This window comes from Chiloscyllium plagiosum, unplaced genomic scaffold, assembly GCF_037043375.1.
Source record: "Chiloscyllium plagiosum isolate Xiang-an unplaced genomic scaffold, Cpla_swu_hap1 HiC_scaffold_46, whole genome shotgun sequence".
Classification (NCBI taxonomy): domain Eukaryota; kingdom Metazoa; phylum Chordata; class Chondrichthyes; order Orectolobiformes; family Hemiscylliidae; genus Chiloscyllium; species Chiloscyllium plagiosum.
In genome coordinates, this window is record NW_028270184.1 from 22,667,635 (window position 1) to 22,689,601 (window position 21,967).

The 21,967-nt window shown below is 47.3% G+C and overlaps 1 long non-coding RNA gene and 1 pseudogene across 1 annotated transcript in view; one reads left to right on the forward strand and one right to left on the reverse strand.

The window, feature by feature from the left end:
- LOC148136292 (uncharacterized) overlaps nucleotides 1–21,967 on the reverse strand; it is a 53,912-nt gene that overhangs the window by 8,863 nt on the left and 23,082 nt on the right. The window contains exon 2 of the long non-coding RNA XR_015754549.1: nucleotides 1,942–2,121. This is a non-coding gene — a long non-coding RNA (uncharacterized LOC148136292). The remainder of the gene's footprint in view (nucleotides 1–1,941; nucleotides 2,122–21,967) is intronic.
- Nucleotides 9,454–19,091, forward strand: LOC148136293 (beta-1,3-galactosyl-O-glycosyl-glycoprotein beta-1,6-N-acetylglucosaminyltransferase 3-like; annotated as a pseudogene).

Here is a 21,967-nt window from a genome sequence, read left to right on the forward strand (position 1 = left end):
AATCACATGGACAAAGGAACAGAATGATAGATGGGAAAGGGGACTCAGTGTGTGTGATGATGCTATCAGGAGTTTAGTTACCCAAGAGGTGGTTGAAACCTAGATTTAGCAAACAGCTGCCAGGAAACTAACGAGGACTTTGCAATGTCTGTGACTGAAACTCACTGCAGAAGGCAGAGGATTTCTTTGAAATGTCTAAATAAACCAAGGTAAGATATCACAGGCTGGGGAGCTGGTACACATGGAGCTGGGAGTTAAGCCTTGGGTGTTCTTCATGGTCAGGGAGAAGGGTCGACAGAGGGTCATGGGAATTTGAAACGTGCAAGTCATATCATCAGGATTTCCGTATGTATCTTACTCACATATCTAATGTTTAGTGATCCAGGGACCATGATAGTTCCAAAATATCCCATATCACTTCCATCTGTGTTTCAAATGTCAGCACAGAGAAAATATTCACTGTCCTGTGTCCTCAGCAAGATTTTATTGCTCACTGTACAAAGTATTTATTGTTGAAATAAAACAAATTCTAGAAACAGGTGCATTGTTCATTGCAGTTTTATTATGTTCAGAGGGAAGGGCAGACTAACCTCAATGATGAAACATTCTTGCAATCAATTTATTTTGTTTGTTTGCCTTGTTCTGAGCCAATGGAAATGCATTATTTTCAATTGTAGCTTGATTTGGCTTGGTAGCTGGGCTTTAATTGCAAAACCCTCATATTAATTCCCAAAATTTACACAGGCTTTAACTGCTTAAACTGTAGCCATTTGAGTAGGATCTGGTCCTTGTACAAAACTTGAACATGAACATCAGTCCTGAGCCACCAGAACAGAACTAGTGGGAGGTTCTGTCATTCAGAGGAGACCTTAAATTGTCATGAAAACTGAACATTGAACTCAAAATGCTAACTCTGTCTGTCTGTCTGTCTCTCTTTCCACAGACGCTGCAAACTTGCTGCATTCCCTCAGCACTTACTCGTTTTCCTTGTTTTAAATTGTCTCCCACCTGCACTCTCAAATGTCTTTATTGTTTAATGTATCAGCCATGGATTACTTGCGAACAGTGTCCCCTAAGACACAGATATGAACGGCTTTATCTTCAGATCTGACTAAAGGCAAAAACTGTGCATGTTGGAAATCAAAACAAACATAAAAAATGCTGGAGAAATTCAGCAGGTCTGACAGCATCTGTGGAAAGAGAAACAGAGTTCTGAGGAACAGCCACACTAGACTCAGTGTTAACTCTGTTTCTCTTGCCACAGATGTTACCAGAGCCTCTGAATTTCTCAGGCATGTTTTGAATTTGGTTCTTTCAGATTTCCAGTTCCATCTGCAGTTCTTTGTTTTCCTTTCTATTTGCAATATATTATAAAATATTTCAAAATACAAAATAAAGTCCCATTTCCTATTCAAAAACTGCAGTCATTCCAAAAACAAAAAAACTCAGCAGGTCTGGCAGCATCTGTGGAGAGAAATCAGGAGTTAATGTTTTGGGTCCAGTGATCCTTGCTCAGAACAAAATCTGTCAATGATTTTTCTTACAAACGAGCACAATATAACAAATAACCATTATTATTCCAGGAGGCACATTCCACCTTTAAGTCATGCTTCCAGAAAGACATACCTAGATAATTATTAAGTGCTTTCAAATAATTAGGACAAAACATATTTGTCATTAGTTCAAAATCCCATACGTTTTACACACACATATATTTTACATCAAGTCTTTTGTAGCATCTCCCAGTTGAGGCGACCTGCAAACACATCCAAGCTGTCACTGATGCCTCTTTCTCCAGATTAAACTTGTTTATATCATTCACCCATAACAAGGGGAGCCAAGCAACCTGGGCAGTGGGATTCTCTGCCATCACTACCTTCCCAGAGCTGTAGGGTGCCATAGCCTGTACCCATGTTGCTTTCAGACTGCCCTATCACCAACCTGCAGAGCTGGAGAGTGGAAAGGTTTTGTCACTTCAACAATGTTTAACTTATGTGGAACCATCGATGCCAGAGTTTGGAGGATTGTTTCAGACCGTCTTGGAGCTGCCATGATGTTGATGTAGAAGACAAGTCCCGAGATCCTGCCTCCTTCCAAAGACCTTGGGCCACAGAAAAAGAGCTGCAGGGAATTAAATGAAAAATTCTCTAAATTTGGTTCATAACATGATTCTTTTCTTGTTATTCTTTCCTGGGATGTGGCTTTTTTGGTAAGGCTGCCATTTGTTTTCCATCCATTATTACCTTTGAACTGAGTGTCTTACTTGACTATTTCAGATGTCAGTTAAGAGCCAACATAATTGCCATGGATCTGGAGTTTCATTAATAAACCTGTAATCTGAGAATCAACAACGGTTATATGGTCATCATAGGCTAGTTTTTAAATCCAGATTTTATTGAATTCATATTTCACCATCACACGTGGTAGTATTCGACACCATGATTTCCAGAACAGTGGGTTAGTGCTCAGGATGACCACATGACAATAATGCCATAATAAACAGGAACAGGAGTAGGCCCTTAAGCTCTTGATTCTGCTCCACCATTCAATAGGATCGTGACTGATCCAACATTCCTCACTTTCACCTTCCCTGGAAGCCTTGATTCCCTGACTGATCAAGAATCTATCCATCTCAGCCTTAAATATACACAAGGACTCTGCCCCCACAGGGGGCACTGTGACAAGAACTTCCAAAGAAATTCTTCCTCGTTTCAGTCTTAAACTGACACCCCTTGATTCTGAGACCATGCTTTCTGGTCCTAGACTCCCCCATGATGAGAAACCTCCTCTCAGCATTTTCCCTGTAAAATCCCTTAAGAATCCCATATTTTTCAGTTAGATCTTCTAAGTTCCAGTGAATAGAGTCCCAACCTGTTTAGCATTTGCTATTTAGACAATGCCTGCTCTCTGGGGATTAGCCTAGTAGACCTTCTCTCAACTGCCTCCAATGAAATTTCCCCAAACAAAGGGACCAAAACTGCCCACATTACTCGAGACTGATAGAAGTATATAAAAGAATGATGGGTATGGATAGAGTTGATGCTACTTGTCTTTTCCCAAGGGTGGGCATTTCAAGACGAGGGGGGGAACATTTTTAAAGTGAGAGGAAAGAGATTTTAAAAAGATGAGGAACTTTCTTTATGCATTGCGTGGTTCGCATGTGGAATGAACTTCCTGAGAAAAGGGAGGATGTGGGTACAATTATAAGGTTTAAAAGACATTTTGATAAGTACATGAGTGGGAAAGGGTTGGAGGGCTATGGGCCAGGAGCTGGCAGGTGGAACGTGTTTAGTTTGGGATAATGTTCGGCAAGGCTTTGTTGGAACGGACGGTCTGTTTCCGTGTTGTATGACTCTATGTGGTCTCACCTCCTCCCTCACCTCCATCCAAGGCCCTAAAGGAGCCTTCCACATCCATCAAAGCTTTACCTGCACATCCACCAATATCATTTATTGTATCCGTTGCTCCCGATGCAGTCTCCTCTACATTGGGGAGACTGGGCGCCTCCTAGCAGAGCGCTTTAGGGAACATCTCCGGGACACCCGCACCAATCAACCACAACCGCCCCGTGGCTCAACATTTCAACTCCCCCTCCCACTCTGCCGAGGATATGGAGGTGCTGGGCCTCCTCCACCGTCGCTCCCTCACCACCAGACGCATGGAAGAAGAACGCCTCATCTTCCGCCTCGGAACACTTCAGCCCCAGGGCATCAATGTGGATTTCAAAAGTTTCCTCATTTCCCCTTCCCCCACCTCATCCTAGTTTCCCCGGACTTGTCCGACCTGCCCAGCTCCTTTTCCACCTATCCACTCCACCCTCTCCTCCCTGACCTATCACCTTCATCTCCTCCCCCACTGACCTATTGTACTCTATGCTACTCTATCCCTACCCCCACCCTCCTCTAGCTTATCTCTCCACGCTTCAGGCTCTCTGCCTTTATTCCTGATGAAGGGCTTTTGCCCGAAACGTCAATTTTGCCTGTCCTCGGATGCTGCCTGAATTGCTGTGCTCTTCCAGCACCACTGATCCAGGATCACCAGTACCTTTGTCAGTTGCAGTAAGTCTTCCCTACTCTTACACTCCAATCTCCTTGAAATAAGGGTCTACGAATGTTATCAAGGTGCTAGTGCGCCCCTGAGGCAACGGGAAAATGAAGATACAACACTGCCCATGCTTCCACCAGGGCCATAGTTGAACAATCATAACTCAACCACTTCAAGATGAGTTGGAAGCTCCAGTGGGGCATTGCAGTATAGATCAGAAATGGTGCACTATGTCTTTCTCAAGTGCAGTTGACAAATAGGGTGTGGACTGTCAGCAGAGGAAATAGGGGATCAGCAGTAATCTTCTGAGAGTGAAGATGAAGATAAAGATAAGGACATTGAACAGGGTGAACATACATGAGAGCAGACATACCTACATTATAGGGTAATGCACTGTCAAAGACAAGAAAACAGAAAGAACTGAATTGCAACACACATCTAGGATGAATAAACTGGGTTTAGACTTCCTCATGTATAATTGTTTTTGGTTATATGGTAGCAACCATGGTTCAGGCAAAATATATGTGGACCAAGTTATTTTTGTAATCATCCAACATTCCTGTTGTTGAGTAAATGTTTTCTTAATCATATTAATGTATGCTTGGTGAAGGTAAAGGTAAAGTCCACATAGTCTGAGTCGACCATGGGTTGTTCTCATTACAGAGAGATATGTCCGCTCAGTTTGTACTGTCTAGTATCTACACATCATAGACCCTTCAAACTGTTGAGGAGATAGCAGCAGTCAGTGAGAAAGGGACACTAACATAGCTTGCTGCTAAAGTTCGGTGGTTTAATAGCCTGCAGTCAAAATATGTAATTCAGTGTAATGTCATCTCTCACAATAGTTGGTTAAGAGCATTCCTGAGGCATTTTATAAGAATGATCCCAGCAATGAAAGGCTTGTCACATGAGGAGTGGCTGAGGACTCTGGGTCTGGACTCAATGGAGTTCAGAAGAGTGAGGGAGATCTGATTGAAACTTACAGAATACTGGGACCCCGTGGTAGGCTGGATATGGAAAGGTGTTTCCACGAGTAGGAGGGACTAGAACCAGAGGACATAGCCTCAGAATGAAAAGGTGATGCTTTAAAGCTGAGAGAAGCTATAGACCAGTAAGCCTGACATTGGTGGCAGGCAAGTTGTCAGAGGGAATCCTGACGGACAGGATTTACATGTATTTGTAAAGGCAAGGACTGATTAGGCAGAGCGGTAGACGCAATCTATGTGGACTTCAGTAAGGCGTTCGACAAGGATCCCCATGGTAGACTGGTTAGCAAGGTTAGATCTCATGGAGTACAAGCAGAACTAGCCATTTGGATACAGAACTGACTTTGAAGGTAAAAGACAGAGGGCAGTGGCGGAGAGTTGCTTTTCAGACTCGAGGCCTGTGACAGTGGTATGCCACAAGGATCGATGCTGGGTCCACTGCTTTTCATCATTTATATAATGATTTGGATGTGAACATAGGGGATACAGTTAGTAAGTTTGCAGATGACACCAAAACTAGAGGTGTAGTGGATGGCAAAGAAGGTTACCTCAGAGTACAACAGGATCTTGATGAGATGGGCCAATGGGCTGAGGAGTGGTGCATGTATGGAATGAGCTGCCAGAGGAAGTGGTGGAGGCTGGTACAATTACAGCATTTAAAAGGCATCTGGATTGGTATATAACAAGGAAAGGTGCAGAGGGATATGGGCCAAGTGCAGGCAATTGAGTCAAGATTAGGTTAGGAGAACTGGTCGGCATGGACGAGTTGGATTGATGGGACTGTTTCTGCATTGTACATCTCTATGACTCTGTAACCCCCTCCACCCAGTACACTCCTCCCTATCTCTGTAACCTCATCCAGCCCTGACACCCTCCCTAATTCCAGAACCTCCTCCACCCCCCTACACCCCACCCTATCTCTGAAACCTCCTCCAGTCCCAATAACCCTCTCTTAGCTGTAACATCAATGCTCATTATCACTCCATGATGTCAGCCCTCCTGCGATTCCAGCCTCTTGACCATCCCCTAATTCCATCATTCCACCGGCCTTCAGCTGCTTGGGCCCTCCATGTTATCATCTCATAAGACTTTGAGCAATTTGCATTTCCCTTCTATGATGAATCCTGTCCATTTTTTCCTGGAAACAATGTTATACCTGTTGTGGATTTACTAGAGTAATTCAGGATGGGTCCCTCAACTGCACCTTGTAATCCCAACATCAATATCACCTTGAAGACAAGGCCAGCAATATGACTCAACACTACTCCTTCTGCAGTTACTCTCCATTTCACCCTTAATCCCAACTTTGAAATTAATCATCCTTCCTTCAGTTTTTCTGGGACAGAATCCTGGGGCTCTCTCCCATGTGACTTTGCATTTGTGGTCAGGGTTCTTAAAACACAAGGACAGTGGGGTTAAAGAGGAGAGTTCCCTATCTTTTATGCCGTAGAGATTAGGGGGATGGCTAACAAGGCTGTCCCAGTCAGTGATGCCCACTTCATGTGAATCCACAAACAAGTCTGTCATTGTGATGTTGCCATGGGAATGCACATTACATTCCTGTTCTGAGGGATACACAGGAACAGTAGGAAATGAGACTTGGTCGAATCAGTCAAAGAGCCAAGATGTTTCACATCAGTGTCCCAGCGAGATGTGGACAGTTACAAGGGGAGTCAGAGTGAAACAATGCCTGCTGGAGTGTGATGACCTTCATTGTTCAGCTCTCTGAATATTGGAGTTGGGATGGTGTGCTGAGGTTGGACAGGAAGTTGGTAAGGCCAGTTCTGGAAGACTGTGTCCTGTTCTGCTCATGCTGCTATAGGAAGGATATTATTAAACTGGAGACGGTTCAGAAAAGATTTACCAGGATGTTGCCAGGAGTGCAGGGTTTGAGATGTAAAAATAGACTGGAGAGGCTGGGGACATTTTACAAAGAACATTACAGCACAGAAACAGGCCCTTCAACCCTCCAAGCCTGCACTGACACATTTTGCCTTCCATATTAAAACTGTCTTCACTTACAGGATCCGTATTCCCCTGTTCCCTTCCTATTCATGCCTGCTGCTGGATGCTTCTTGAAAGCTACAATTGTGTCTGCTTCCATTGTCTGTTTTGGCAGTGTGTTCCATGAACTCACCACCCTTTCCATGATAAACATGTCTCACATATCTCTTTTAAACACCCCCCTGACCCCTCCACCTTGAACCTGTGTCCCCGAGTAACTGACTTTTCCACCCTGAGAAAAGGCCTCATACTTTCCACCCTATCCATGCCATTCACAATCTTATAAACCCCTCAACCTCCTGCATTCTAATGAAAACAAACCCAGTCTATCCAACCTTTCTTCACAGGTAAAATCCCCCATTCCAGGCAACGTCCTGGTAAACATTTTCTGTCCCCTCTCTGAAGGATCCACATCAGAACTGTACGTGTTTTTCACTGCAGCATAGGAAATTGAGGGGTGACCTTGTTGAGGTTTATAAAATCATGACAGTGATTGATAAGGTGAATGACAAGGGTCTTTTCCCTAGTGTGGGGGAGTTCAGACTCAGGGCCATGTTTGTAAGGTCAGAGGAAAAAGATTTAAAGATTGAGGAGCAACTCTTTTTTCCCCAGAGTGGTTTGTGATGGAATAAACTTCCAGATGAAGTAATGTATGTGGGCACGTTACAATGCTTAAAAGATGCCAGCTCTTGATGTCAGTCGTTTCTTTTCTCCATTCTGTGCTACTGAATGCCCAAATTTCTGTGACATGCATTTCCGGAGGACTAACATGGCAAGGGAGTACACGTTAAATAGGAGGACCTTGGCAAGCACAGAAGATTAGATGGATCCTGGTTTGTGTGTCCAGCCATCCGTGAAGGCAGCAGGATAGGCGGGTAAGGGAATTAAGAAGGGTCAAAGCCACTGAATACATGAGCAGGGAGGTGTCATGTTGGAGCTTTACAGGATTTTGGTGAGACTACAGCTGGAATACTGTGTGCAGTTCTGGTCACCGCATTATAGGAAGGATGTGATTGTACTGGAGGGGGGGCAAAGGAGATCCACCAGGATGTTGCATTAGATTGAGCATTGCCTAAACCTGCAGGAGTGTTCTGCTGTGTATGTGTGTGGCTATGGTAACCCACCTAGCCTGCACATCCCTGGACATTATGGGCAATTCAGCATGGCCAATCCACCTAACTTGAACATCTTTGAAATCAGAGCACCCGAAGGGTACCCAAGCAGACAACATGCAAAACTCCACACAGCCACCCAAGGCTAGAATCAAACTCTGGTTCCTGGCACTGTGCTCCAGCAATGCAAACCTCTGAGTCACTCTCGGCCAGGGGAATTCTTTTTTTGGATTCATATCAACTTGCTGTACTCAGATTCACAGCTTTATTATGAACGGTCAAATCAGCATAATTCCAATTTCGCATCAGAGAGAGAGAAAGAGATGACGGGTGGTGAAGTTTGATTTAATTTGATTTACTATTATCACTTTTTTCAAATAAATTCATGGGATGGGGCACCGTTGGCCAGGCCAGTGTTTATTGGCCATCCCTAATAGCCCAGACGGCAGTTAAGAGTCACAGTACAAACAGGTAACCACCTTCCCGTCTCCTGGTCCTCTCTTCATCCAAGGGTTACCCCTCCCACATTGTTGTGGGCTCGATGGCAGGTTCCTTCCTGAAAGAACATCTCAGCTCAGGGTGGGGCGTGGGTTATTGGGCTTGGCTGGCTCTGTGTCTCTCTGGTTGTAGGTTCTCAGATCCAGACTATACACCATCGCGATCCTCTCGTTTACTTCACCCGGGCGACACCGGTCCAGGAACGGCTGGAGAGTAGCAGAGACCGGGGAAGGAAATGCTTGTAGCCAGGCAGGCAGACAGGAGCGAGAGGAGCCCGGACTCCGAGAGAGAAACAACGGAACATTGGCTGGGTTTCATCCAGAGGAGGGCAGGAGGAGTTACTAATAGAGACAGAGAGAGGGAGAGGAGTTACCTAGACAGAGTTACCGAGAGAGGGAGGAGAGGAGTTACCGAGGGACAGAAAGAGGAGGAAAGAGAGAGAGGGAGAGGGATGAGTTAGTGGAGGAGAGGGATTACAAAGGGATAGGGGTTATTAGAGGGAGAGGGGTTACAAAGGGGTCACAGAGAGAGGGAGAGGTGTTAAAGTGAGAGAGGAATTCCAGAGGGAGAGCAGTTCCGGGGGGGGGGGGGGGGGGGGAAGGGGGAGGGAGTGAAAGTCGGAGTCATTCGTTGAATCTTGGGGAAAAGGAAAGACAAGGAGAGGGGACTGGCTGCTGCGACCACTCCAGCAAATTGCAGTCACTCCTTCCCCACGGCCTGGTGGAGGCAGTGCTGCCCAGCACAGAGAGCATCCATTCTGCATTTACCTATCGCCTATTGGCTGGGGACACTGCCCTCTGGAAAGTGCCATGCCCAAGCTGAGCCAGCGTTGTGCCCACCGGTCGTGCCTCAGATCAGCGCTGTGTGTGCTCAGTGTGGTCTTGTTGTGCCAATAGCTGCTGGTCCAGAGAGGAGGGGGCCGGCTGACCCTCAGGCTGGTGAAACCAGGCGCCAGTCCAATGCAGGAACATCTCCTCCTGGTCGAGGAGAACTCCACCTGCTGGCAGATCATCCAGGGGGACAGGCAGGAGGTGGAAAGGGCCCTCCTCAACTCCATTACTGTCTCCCTCAAGCACCAAGCCATCACTGAGGGAGATTATCTGAACATGACCCGAAATTGCAGATCGTTTGTGAGGGCCCGCAAGTATATCACTGTCCCCCTGAGCCCTGAGGAGGAACACTTCCCCTTGGCTTACTCCATGGTCATCCACCAGAGCATTGAGATGTTCAAGAGGCTTCTACGGAGCATTTACGCCCCACAGAACGTCTACTGTATCCACGTGGACCGCAAATCCCCGAGTCAATTTCATGCGGCCGTTCGGGCCATCGTTTCGTGTTTCCACAGTGTCTTTGTCACAGCCAAGCTGGAGTGGGTCACCTATGCTGGCTGGAGCAGAGTTCAGGCAGATCTCAACTGCATGAAGGAGCTACTGGAGAGCCCTGTCCCCTGGAGGTACTTCATCAATGTGTGTGGCCAAGACTTCCCCCTGAAGACCAACCGGGAGATAGTCCGCAGCCTCAGAGCTCTGAACGGCTCCAACGTGATTGAGTCGGATCCTGCACCAGGGTTCAAAAAGGTAACCGCCTTCCTGTCTGCTGGACCTCTCTTCATCCAAGTGTTTTCCTACTCCCTCCCTCCATCATCTCTCTCTCTCTCCCCTCCAGTCCTTCACTCCTGCCTGTACAAAGAGAGACAGGGTTGTTAAAACTGTTCAATTGCATGGAGGGAGGTTCAGAATGTACAAAGGAATATAGAGGAGTTGGAGAGTTGAGCTGAAAACAGAGTAGAAGGGCAATTGACGTTTCAGTTCGGAAACTTTCATCAGAACCCGGGGAGAGGAAGGGGCTGCAGAATAAATGGGGGTGTGGGGCTGGGGAAAGGTGGGTGGGATGGCGATTGGTGGATGCAGGGGGGAGGTGGCTGTGATTGGTCAGTGGGTGGGGTGGAGCAGATGGGTGGAAGGGAAGATGGGCAGGTGAAAGGGATGGGGTAGAAAGAGAGGGCTGGGCCTGGGATAAAGAGGGATATAGACTGATTACGAGAGTATACAGGAATGTAGGTATGTTAAGAGTGTAGGAGAAAGTGAGGACTACAGGTGCTGGAGATCAGAGACAAGAGTGTGGCACTGGAAAGCCACAGTGGGTCAGGCAGTATCTGAAGAATCAATGTTTCGGACACAAGCCCTTCATCGGGAATGAGGCTTGTGGACCAGGGGGCCGAGAGATAAGTGGGATGGGTGTGGGGCTGGGGGTGGAAGGTAGCTGGGAATGTGATAGATGAATATATATGGGGGGGGGGGGGGTGGAAGGTTGAGTGGACAGGTGGGAAGGAAGATGGACCAGTCAGGAGGGTGGTGCTGAGTTGGAGGCTTGGGACTGCCATAAGTTGGGGTGGGGAAAATGATGAAACTAGTGAAATCAACATTGATCCGCCTGGTTGCAGGGTTCCAAGGTGGAATATCCAGGCATCAGCTGGTAAGGGTTTGGTGATGGAGGAGGCCCTTGTTTTAAAAAATTCTCAAGGTCAGGTTCGTAGGAGAGTAGTCTGACACAGAACAAACGACCAAGAGGCGAGTCTGCTAGAATATGAGCATTTTATTCCCCGCAGCGTCGCCACAACCAGGTCTCATACTTACAACGGGTCTGGCTTATACTCACTCTACATGTTACCGGAACTGGGAGCCGTCAGTTCTCGTAGAGCGGTTGCCAACAACCCACGCTCGGCGGTTAAACGTAACCCCGGAGCAGACTCGCCGAACTGGAGACTTTTCCAGCTGATATACTCTTTTCCAGATATAAACATTCATGTGAACAGCAGAGCAAGGCTAAAAAACACATTCCATTCTGGTTACATACAGATAAGAAGATTCACACGGGGAGGTGTGTAATAAGATTCACACGGGACTAAGCAACACCTCCATTCCGGTTAGATTCACACATGTATTGGGACATAATTTTTAACCGTTTCACCACATTCCACTGCTTGGCCCAATACATGTGTTACATTATGATTCACACATGTATTGGGACATAATTTTACACCACATTCCACTGCTTGGCCCAATACATGTGTTACATTATGCTTAATTCAGTTCAATTCGTTTCAGTTAATTTCAGTTCAGTCAATTCAGTGTAGTTCAATTCAGCTCAGTTCAGGTCTGTTCAGTTCAATTCAATTGTGTTCAATTCAGTTCCGTCCATTTCAATTCAATTTAGCTCAGTTCCATTTTGTTCCGTTCAATTTGATTCACTTCAGTTCCACTCAGTTCAGTTCAGTTCAATCCCATTCAATTCTGTTAACTCCGCTTCAGCTTTTTGGACATGCCCACATCCTCCGCTGTACCCCAGGCAAGGGGTTCTTCGGCAGGACTGGGATCCTCTCAAGGGTGGACAGCAGCGACCCTGGGGTTCCTCCGGTCGCCCCCCACCATTTCTCAAACAAACTGCCACGTCATGCCACGGTCCATGCCATCCCGGGACGGTCGGGACCTCCACAGTTTGTTCTTCTGGTTTCTTAGTCTTTTTCCAAAACATTGTTCTGTATCAAAATCTCTCCTCAATTGCGATTGACCCTGCTCGCTGCGCCAAAATGTTTTAAAAAATTCTCAAGGTCAGGTTCGTAGGAGAGTAGTCTGACACAGAACAAACGACCAAGAGGCGAGTCTGCTAGAATATGAGCATTTTATTCCCCGCAGCGTCGCCACAACCAGGTCTCATACTTACAACGGGTCTGGCTTATACTCACTCTACATGTTACCGGAACTGGGAGCCGTCAGTTCTCGTAGAGCGGTTGCCAACAACCCACGCTCGGCGGTTAAACGTAACCCCGGAGCAGACTCACCGAACTGGAGACTTTTCCAGCTGATATACTCTTTTCCAGATATAAACATTCATGTGAACAGCAGAGCAAGGCTAAAAAACACATTCCATTCTGGTTACATACAGATAAGAAGATTCACACGGGGAGGTGTGTAATAAGATTCACACGGGACTAAGCAACACCTCCATTCCGGTTAGATTCACACATGTATTGGGACATAATTTTTAACCGTTTCACCACATTCCACTGCTTGGCCCAATACATGTGTTACATTATGATTCACACATGCATTGGGACATAATTTTACACCACAGCCCTGGACCTGCATTCCCTTGGTGGGAGGGGGAGTTAAAGTGTTCAGGTGGTGGGGTTGGTTGGTGTGGGTGTCCCAGAAATGTTCTCTGAAACAATCCACATGTAAGAGTTCTGTCTCCCCGATGTAGAGGACACCACATTGGGTGCAATGGATGCAGTAGATGACATTGGTGGAGGTACAAGTATATTTGTCAGATGTGGAAGGATCCTTTGGAGCCTTGGACAGAAGGTGAGGGGGGAGGTGTGGGTGCAGGTTTTGCACTTTTCAGAGGCCAGGCAAGGTGCCAGGAGGGGAGGGTGGGTTGGTGAGGGGTATGGGGAGAAAGTGAGGTCTGCAGATGCTGGAGATCAGAGATGGAAATGTGTTGCTGAGGAAGGGCTAATGCCCGAAACATCGATTCTCCTGTTCCCTAGATGCTGCCTGACCTGCTGCGCTTTTCCAGCAACACATTTCCATATCTGGTGAGGGGTATGGATCTGACAAGGGAGTTGCAGAGGGAATGGTCTCTGAAATGCAGATGGAGTGCAGAGTGAAATATGTCCCTAATGGTGCGGTCTGTTTGTAAGTGTCAGAAGTGGTGGAGGATAATGCAATGTATCCGGATGTTGGTGGGGTGGAAGGTGAGGACCAAGGGGTTCTGTCCCTGTTGTGTTGAGAGGGGTGTGGTTCAAGGGTGAAGGTACAGGAAATGGAGCAGATGCACTGGAGGGCATTGTCAACCATGTGGGAGAGGAAATTGTAGTTTTTTGAGGTAGGACACCATCTGGGATGTTCTGTGATGGAATTGGTCCTCCTGGGAACAGATGCAGCAGAGGCAGAGAAATTGGGAATAAGAGATAGTGTTTTTACAGGGGCAGGGTGGGAGGAGGTGTATTCCAGGTAGCTGTGGGAGTTCGTGGGTTTGTAGTAGATGTCCGCGGTTAGTCGGTTGCCAGAGATGGAGATGGAGAGGTCCAGGAAGGGGAAGGAGGTGTCCGAGATTGTCCGGGTGAATTTGAGGTCTGGTTGGAAGGTGTTGGTAGAATTAGAATTAATGAACTTTTCAACCACCTCATGCAAATGCGAGGTAGTGCCAATCCAGTCATCAATGTAGTGGAGGAAAAGGTGGGAAATGGTGCTGATGGATGAAGAGGCAGGCATAGTTGGGGCCCATGTGGGTGCTTATAGCTACCCCTTAAGAGTTAAGAGTGAACAATAGAATGTAAGTTTGGTTCAGAGCATGTAAAGGATTGTTCTTTGGTTGATAGTGAAATAGTCTCACAAACTTGATTGAGTTTTTTGAAGAATTAACAAAGAGGATTGATGAGGGCAGAGCGGTAGATGTGATCTATATGGACTTCCGTAAGGTATTCAACAAGGTTCCCCATGGGAGACTGAGTAGCAAGGTTAGATCTCATGGAATGCAGGGAGAACTAGCCATTTGGATACAGAAGTGGCTCAAAAGATAGAAGACAGAGGGTGGTGGTGGAGGGTTGTTTTTCAGACTGGAGGCCTGTGACCAGTGGAGTGCCACAAGGATCGGTGCTGGGCCCTCTACTTTTTGTCATTTACATAAATGATTTGGATGCAAGCATAAGAGGTACAGTTCGTAAGTTTGCAGATGACACCAAAAACCAAAATTAAAGGTGTAGTGGACAGCGAAGAGGGTTACCTCAGATTGCAACAGGATCTGGACCAGATGGGCCAATGGGCTGAGAACTGGCAGATGGAGTTTAATTCAGATAAATGCGAGGTGCTGCATTTTGGGAAAGCAAATCTTAGCAGGACTTATATACTTAATGATAAGGTCCTCGGGAGTGTTGCTGAGCAAAGAGACCTTGGAGTGCAGGTTCATAGCTCTTTGAAAGCAGAGTTGCAGGTAGATAGGATAGTGAAGGCAGTGTTTGGTATACGCTCCTTTATTGATCAGACTATGGAGTAGAGGAGTTGGGAGGTCATGTTGCGACTGTACAGGACATTGGTTAGGCCACTGTTGTAATATTGCGTGCAATTCTAGTCTCCTTCCTATTGGAAAGATGTTGTGAAACTTGTAAATCATTTTGGAATCCTTTCAAGGATGTTGCCAGGGTTGGAGGATTTGAGCTATAGGGAGAGGCTGAACAGGCTGAGGCTGTTTTCCCTGGAGTGTTGGAGGCTGAGGGGTTACCTTATAGTGGTTTACAAAATTATGAGGGGCATGGATAGGATAAATAGACAAAGTCTTTTCCCTGGGGTCGAGGAGTCCAGAACTAGAGGACATAGGTTTCGGGTGAGAGGGAAAAGATATAAAAGAGACCTGAGGTGCAACATTTTCATGGAGAGTGTGGTATGCGTATGGAATGAGCTGCCAGAGGATGTGGTGGAGGCTGGTACAATTGCAACATTTAAGAGGCATTTGGATGGGTATATGAAGAGAAAGGGTTTGGAGGGATATGGGCAGGGTGCTGGCAGGTGGAACTAGATTGGGTCGGGATATCTGGTCGGACCGAAAGATCTGTTTCCATGCAGTACATCTCTATGACTGTAATTGGGTACTGCAGATGCTGGAGATTACAGTCAAGATTAGAACAGTGTTGGAAGAGCATAGCAGGTCAGGCAGCATCTGAGGAGCAGGAAACCCCGACATCAGGAATAACTTCACAGAGGCCATTATCCAGTCACCAACTCACCCTTTTGTTTACACATGGAGTCCTTAACACGGATCCAGCCTCCTCAGAGCCAGCTCAGAGTGAACAGAACATCCGATCGTCTTGTTTTTTTTTCAGAAGCAGCCTCAGGAGTAGCAGTTGAAGTCATCCCCAGGTGTAGGTAGGCCCAGGCAGCAGCAGGGGTGCAGGCGAGGTCCAGGCTTCAGTAGCAGGAGCAGGAGCAGGCCCAGACTGTAGCAGCAGTGGTGGTAGTAGCTGCCTGTGCAGCTGAGCACAGCTTCAAATGAACAGAAATAAGCAGAAAGAAACCCCAGAAAACAAATCACAACAAACTATGAAAAAAAATTAAAAATAAACTCCTCCTCAGTAGGAAGACACCAACAGCAGCACATAAGACACACTGAGGCTGTTTTGAAGTCAGTCTCCTCTCCTCAAAAGGGTTGAAGAGTTCTTCATAGGCTGATCCAGCTCCCCGAGAGCCAGCTCTCAGTGAGCAGATCCCTTGACGTGCCTGTTTATTTTTCTTCCACTACCACCCAACAGCAGTCATGCTTACTTTTCCCTAGTACCCATGTCAAGTGTGTAGGTGTTTTTCACTGCATCTGACAAGTGTGTAATTCTTAATTTATGTGGGAAATAGAACTCACTCACTTCAATAATTTCAGTCCAAGACAAGACAAGTATCATCTGATGTACTTTTGCAAGAGTGGTGTCTACAAGGTAGGCACACAGTACAAAACCTTGATACAATTCATTTCTCTTTCCCTCCTCCCACTACTCTAAACCCAGTGCCCATTCCTATTGTTTATCTCTTGCCTTATCTGGCCTTGTGCATAACTACAGGTTTTTCTTGGCCATTTCACCACATCCCTCTGTGGTCTATTGTTAGCATATATCCTCCTTCAGGTAGGGTAATGGGTGTGGATGGGTTGCTCTTCAGAAGATTGGTGTGGATTTGTTGGGCCAAATGGGCTGTTTCCATACTGTAGAGAATCTAATGTGTGGTGTCCTTCACTCTGAGGGAGGAGCTTTGGATTCAAGTCCTACTCCAGGAGCTGATGGCCATAGGAAGGTGTCTTCATTGCTATTGTGAGACACTCAAGGGTATAGGCCAAGTGCTACAAAATGGGATGAGAATAGCTCGGAGCTTGTCTTTTTGAACAGTGCAGACATGATGGGCTGAAGGGCAACTTATTATTTTGGTGCTCTAAACCTCAATAACCAGAGAGCACAAAGTCATAACATCATACAGTATGGAACAGACCATTCAGTTCAACCTGTCTGCACTGACCAGTCATCCTGATCTGACTCAGTCCCATTTGCCAGCCTTTGGCATATATCTCTCTAACCTATTCCTAGTCATGTACACATCTAGATGCCTTTTAAATATTGTCATTGTACCAGCCACCTCCAGCACCTCTTGGTAGCTCATTCCAAGCACACATCACCCACTGCATGAAAAAGTAACCCCTGAGGTCTTTCCCCTCTCATCTTAAACCTTTGCTTCTAGTTTTGGACTCCCCCACCCTTGGGAAAAGACCTTTGGCTATGCAGCCGACGTGGAAGGAATCAAAATGGGGCAAGAACAGAAAAGGAGGTCAGCTAAACAATTCTGATCAGCAACAGAAAAGTGCAGCCAAGCACGTACGTACGCTAGCTAGCTTACTGAAACTGGCTCCAGTTAAGTGAGAAGACAGGAAGACCGAAACAACACTCAACAGGTGTTGTAGAGGTTTAAGGTCAATGATCTAATGCTAAACATCACGTACCTAGATCAGGATCTGATTGATCAGTTGTGTTGCTAAGGCTTGGAATCAAAATGTAATTCGTGAAAGGGGAACGCCGATTTGTGTGTAAAAGTGTGATTGCAACTGCCTGTTTCAGACTCTCCAGGCAAGGGTGGGCTTTGACCCGGCTGGTTGAGTCTTCTTGCATATATGTGATAAAGGAAGCTGTGTGAAGTGTACTATCATCTGGCTGATCATTTCAACATCTATCCATGCTCCTCCTGATTTTATGAACTTCTGTAAGGATACCCCTCAGCATCCGACACTCCAGGGAAAATAGCCCTAGCCTATTCAACCTCTTACTGTAGCTCAAACCCTCCAATCTTGGCAACATCCTGGTAAATCTTTTCTGCACCCTCTCAAGTTTAACAACATCCTTTTTTTCGAAGGGCGACCAGAATTGTATGCAGTATTTTAAAAGTGGCCTCACCAATGTCCTCTACAGACAATAGATCACACTTGGTAATGGCAAAGGCATATCAGAGATAGTCAAAGATACTCCTACTTATAGACGATAGGTGCAGGAGTAGGCCATTTGGCCCTTCGAGCCAGCACCACCATTCATTATGATCATGGCTGATCATCCACAATCAGTATCATGTTCCTGCCTTATCCCCATAACCCTTGATTCCACTATCTTTCAGAGCTCTATCCATCTCTGTTACAGCTGCAACATTACATCCCAACTCCTATATTCAATGCACTGACCAATGAAGGTAAAGGTATCAAACACCTACTTCACCGCCCTGTCTATCTGCAATGCAACTTTCAGAGAACTATATCCCTGCACACCATGTCCTTCTCTCTAAGGCAAAAGCTCTGTGTTCAAGTCCTACTCCAGGAGTTGATGACCACAAGAAAGTGTCTCCATTGCACTGGTGAAGCATGAAAGGCAATGTTCCCAGTGCTGGAAAATGAGATTGGAGTAGCAAGGAGCCTGTTTTGCCAGCGCAGTCACGATGGGCTGAAGGATCTATTTTTCTGGTGCTCTCAACCTTTATGTCCAGAGGGCATAGTTTGAAGTGTATTTTTGGAGCCAGATCCACTGGGAGAGCTTGAGGATGAGTTTTATGTTTGCTCAGCGAATGAGCATTGGGAGGTGGTTTGGGAGGCAGGGATATGGGGAAATTGGCAGGTGACTGGCACTAGGAGTGAGAAAGGCCTGAGGGGCTGAATGGCCTTGTTCTCCACTGTAAGGTGAGTAACTGAGAGAAGGAGTGTGCATGGATCTTGCTGGAGCTGGGGGCGAGGAGAGTGCAGAGGAGTTGGGGAGGAAAAAAGCCATAGGCGAAGTTGAAAAGCTATCATTTCTACTTTCTTGTCTCTCTCACTCTCTCTTGCGCTTGCCTTTTAGAAACGTTGGCAATACCACCACGATACCCTCGACCAAGTTGTCTTGACGGTGCAACTGAAAGACCAGCCGAACATCAGCACCTCCATCTTCGTGGGCAGCGCCTACTTCATGGCCTCCAGAGAGTTTGTCGGCCATGTGTTTGACAGTGCCGAGATCCAGGCCTTCCTCAAGTGGTCGGAGGACACCTACAGCCCGGACGAGCATGTGTGGGCTACTCTGCACAGAATGCCCAATGTACCCGGCTCCATCCCGTACACCCAAGGAGCCACCAGGACACTTGGCCGGGGCCGGGCAGTAAAGTGGTCTTTTGAGGCTGGTGACGTTGCGAGGGATGCCCTATACCCTCCCTGCACGGGAAGGTATCGCCACTTGGTTTGTGTGTATGGGGCAGGAGATCTACATTGGGTGGTCCGTCAGAGATGTTTGTTTGCAAATAACCTTGACCCCAACATGGACAACACAGCAGTACAGTGCATGGAGGAATATCTCCGAAACAGGACACTTGGTAAAACTGGGGCTGGGTTGGAGGTTGGGACAGAGTAAACCTCGGTGATGGTGGTAGGGGTGGTGAGTGAGACATCGGAAACACTGAGAGACTGGGCACTGTGAAACTGGGCACTGTGAGACTGTATACTATAACACTGGCTGCTGTGGAGGCCAGGCATGTGAAACTGCATGCTGTAACATAGCCACTGTAGCACTAGGCACTATAGTGTTGGGCACTGTGGAGACTGGATACCTTAATACTATCCACTGTAACACTGGGCACTGGGAGACTTAGCACTGTAACATTAGTTACTGTGAGAGTCAAAATGTGTGGTGCTGGAAAAGCACGGCAGGTCAGGCAGCATCCGAGGAGCAGGAGAACCGATGTTTCAGGTATAATCCCTTCATCAGGAATGTGGGGGAGTAAGGGGGTTGAGAGATAAATAGAGTGAGGGTGGGGCTTTTGGGGAAGGTAGCTGGGAAGGTGCTCAGTAAAATGAGCTGGGGCGGGGGGTGATTGTGATTGGTCGGTGGGGAAGGTCGAACATATAGTTAGGAAGGAAGATGGTCAGGTCAAGAGGGGAGAGCCGACTTGGAGGGTTGGATCTGGGATGAGGTGGGGGGAGAGGAGAGATTTGGAAACTAGTGACGTCAATGTTGATGCCATGTGGTTGAGGGTCCCAAGGCAGAAGATGAGGTGTTCTTCCTCCAGTCGTCGGATATCTTGGATTTGGTGGTGCAGGAAGTGTCATTGTGTTGAAGTGGTTGGCCACAGGTTGATGGGGTTGTTTGTGCCCAGTCTCACAGGGACACATCCGCCAATAATACTCAACACTGCACGAGTGGTCACTGCATTACTGGAACACTGCATGAGTGGGCATGTACAGCTGGACTTGTAGAAATGGGAACTAAATGGGACTGAGTGAGAATGATTATGGCTGTTTAATGAACAGAAATCAGAACACTGCAATGATGTCCACATCTAATTGAGGGTCTCGGGGTGGTTTGTATAAAGAATACCAGATATGCGGGAGTGAGTTTCAGACTGGAATCTAATCGAGGGGTTCAGGGTGGTTTCTGTACAAATGACGGAAGCTGACCTATGTGTTCGAATGTCCCGTGTTAGTCTATCACCCAGGGATTGTTTAATGGAGCTTGCTTCATACTTCAAGGACTCAGACATTTCCATTTTATCCGTCTCCCACCAAAATTGACATGGCAATGACAGCAGAAGCTATACAAAGAGAAATGTTGCCTCTGTAATGCCACATGTAATGCCATCTGTATACATCCAGGGCAGGAACAATCCTGGGATTGATAAGAGTAAATCTCCCTCCACTCCATCCTCATCAAACACTCCCAGGACAGGGACAGAATGGTGTTAGGTACAGAGGAAGAACTCACCTCAACATTGTTCCCGTCATTGTTCCTTTGGCCATGGGTTTGAAATGCCATCCCCACACTGTCATTGACTATAGATCTGTCTCTGAATTTTGTTTCATCATTTAGGGATGTATTCAGCCCAGTGAGCCCTCACAGCTCTCTCTCCCTCACAGGCATAGACATTGTGTCTGTCTCTCCTCTTCTGTCTCCCTATTTCTCTCCCTGTATGTGTCTCTCTCTCTCTCTCTCTCTCTTTGCCTCTCATTACTCTGCCTCCCTCCCTCATCTCTGCTTTCTGTGGGTTCATGACACCATTGCGATGTTAAGAGAGACTGTACCATGAATGTCACGGTGTTTGCTGTGTCCTGGAGGGTGGAGGACTAGCTGGTGGGCAGTAAACAAGGTCATTTCCAGCTTGGTGAGCTCGTACCACCCCAGCCTCAAATTTACCTGGACCGTTTCAGACTCCTCCCTCCCCTTACAAGACCTCTCCATTTCTATCTCGGGCGACCGACTCAACACAGACATTTACTACAAACCACCCGACTCCCACAGCTACCTAGATTACACCTCCTCCCACCCTGACCCCTGTAAAACCGCCATCCCATATTCCCAATTCCTTCGCCTCCGCCGCATCTGCTCCCAGGAGGACCAATTCCACCATCAAACAGCCCAAATGGCCTCCTTCTTCAAAGACCGCAATTTCCCCTCCGATGATGCTCTCCACCGCATCTCCTCCACTTTCCGCACCTGCGCCCTTGAACCCTGCCCCTCCAATCGCCACCAGGACAGAACCCCACTGGACCTCACCTTCCACCCCACCAACCTCCGGGTACATCGTATCATCCTCCGTCATTTCCGCCACCTCCAAACAGACCATCAGGGATATATTTCCCTCCCCACCCCTATCAGCATTCCGGAGAGACCACTCCCTCCGCGACTCCCTCGTCAGGTCCACACCCCCCACCAACCCAACCTCCACTCCCGGCACCTTCCCCTGCAACCACAAGAAGTGCAAAACTTGTGCCCACACCTCCTCCCTCACCTCCCTCCAAGGCCCCAATAGATCCTTCCATATCTGTTGCAAATTCACCTGCACCTCCACACACATCATTTACTGTATCCGCTGCAACCGATGTGGTCTCCTCTACATTGGGGAGACAGGCCGCCTACTTGTGGAACCTTTCAGGGAACACCTCTGGGACACCCGCACCAACCAACCCAACCACCCCGCGACTGAACACTTTAACTCCCCCTCCCACTCCGTGAAGGACATGCACGTCCTTAGCCTTCTCCATCGCCAGACCCTGGCCACATGACGTCTGGAGGAAGAGCGCCTCATCTTCCGCCTAGGAACCCTCCAACTACACGGGATGAATGTAGATTTCTCCAGCTTCCTCATTTCCCTCCCCGCACCTTGTCTCAACCCCAGATTCAGCACCGCCCTCTTGACCTGCAATCTTCTTCCCGACCTCTCCCCCCCACCCCCTCTCCGGCCGATCACCCTTACCTCCTTCCACCTATCGTATTCCCAGCATCCCTCCCCCAAT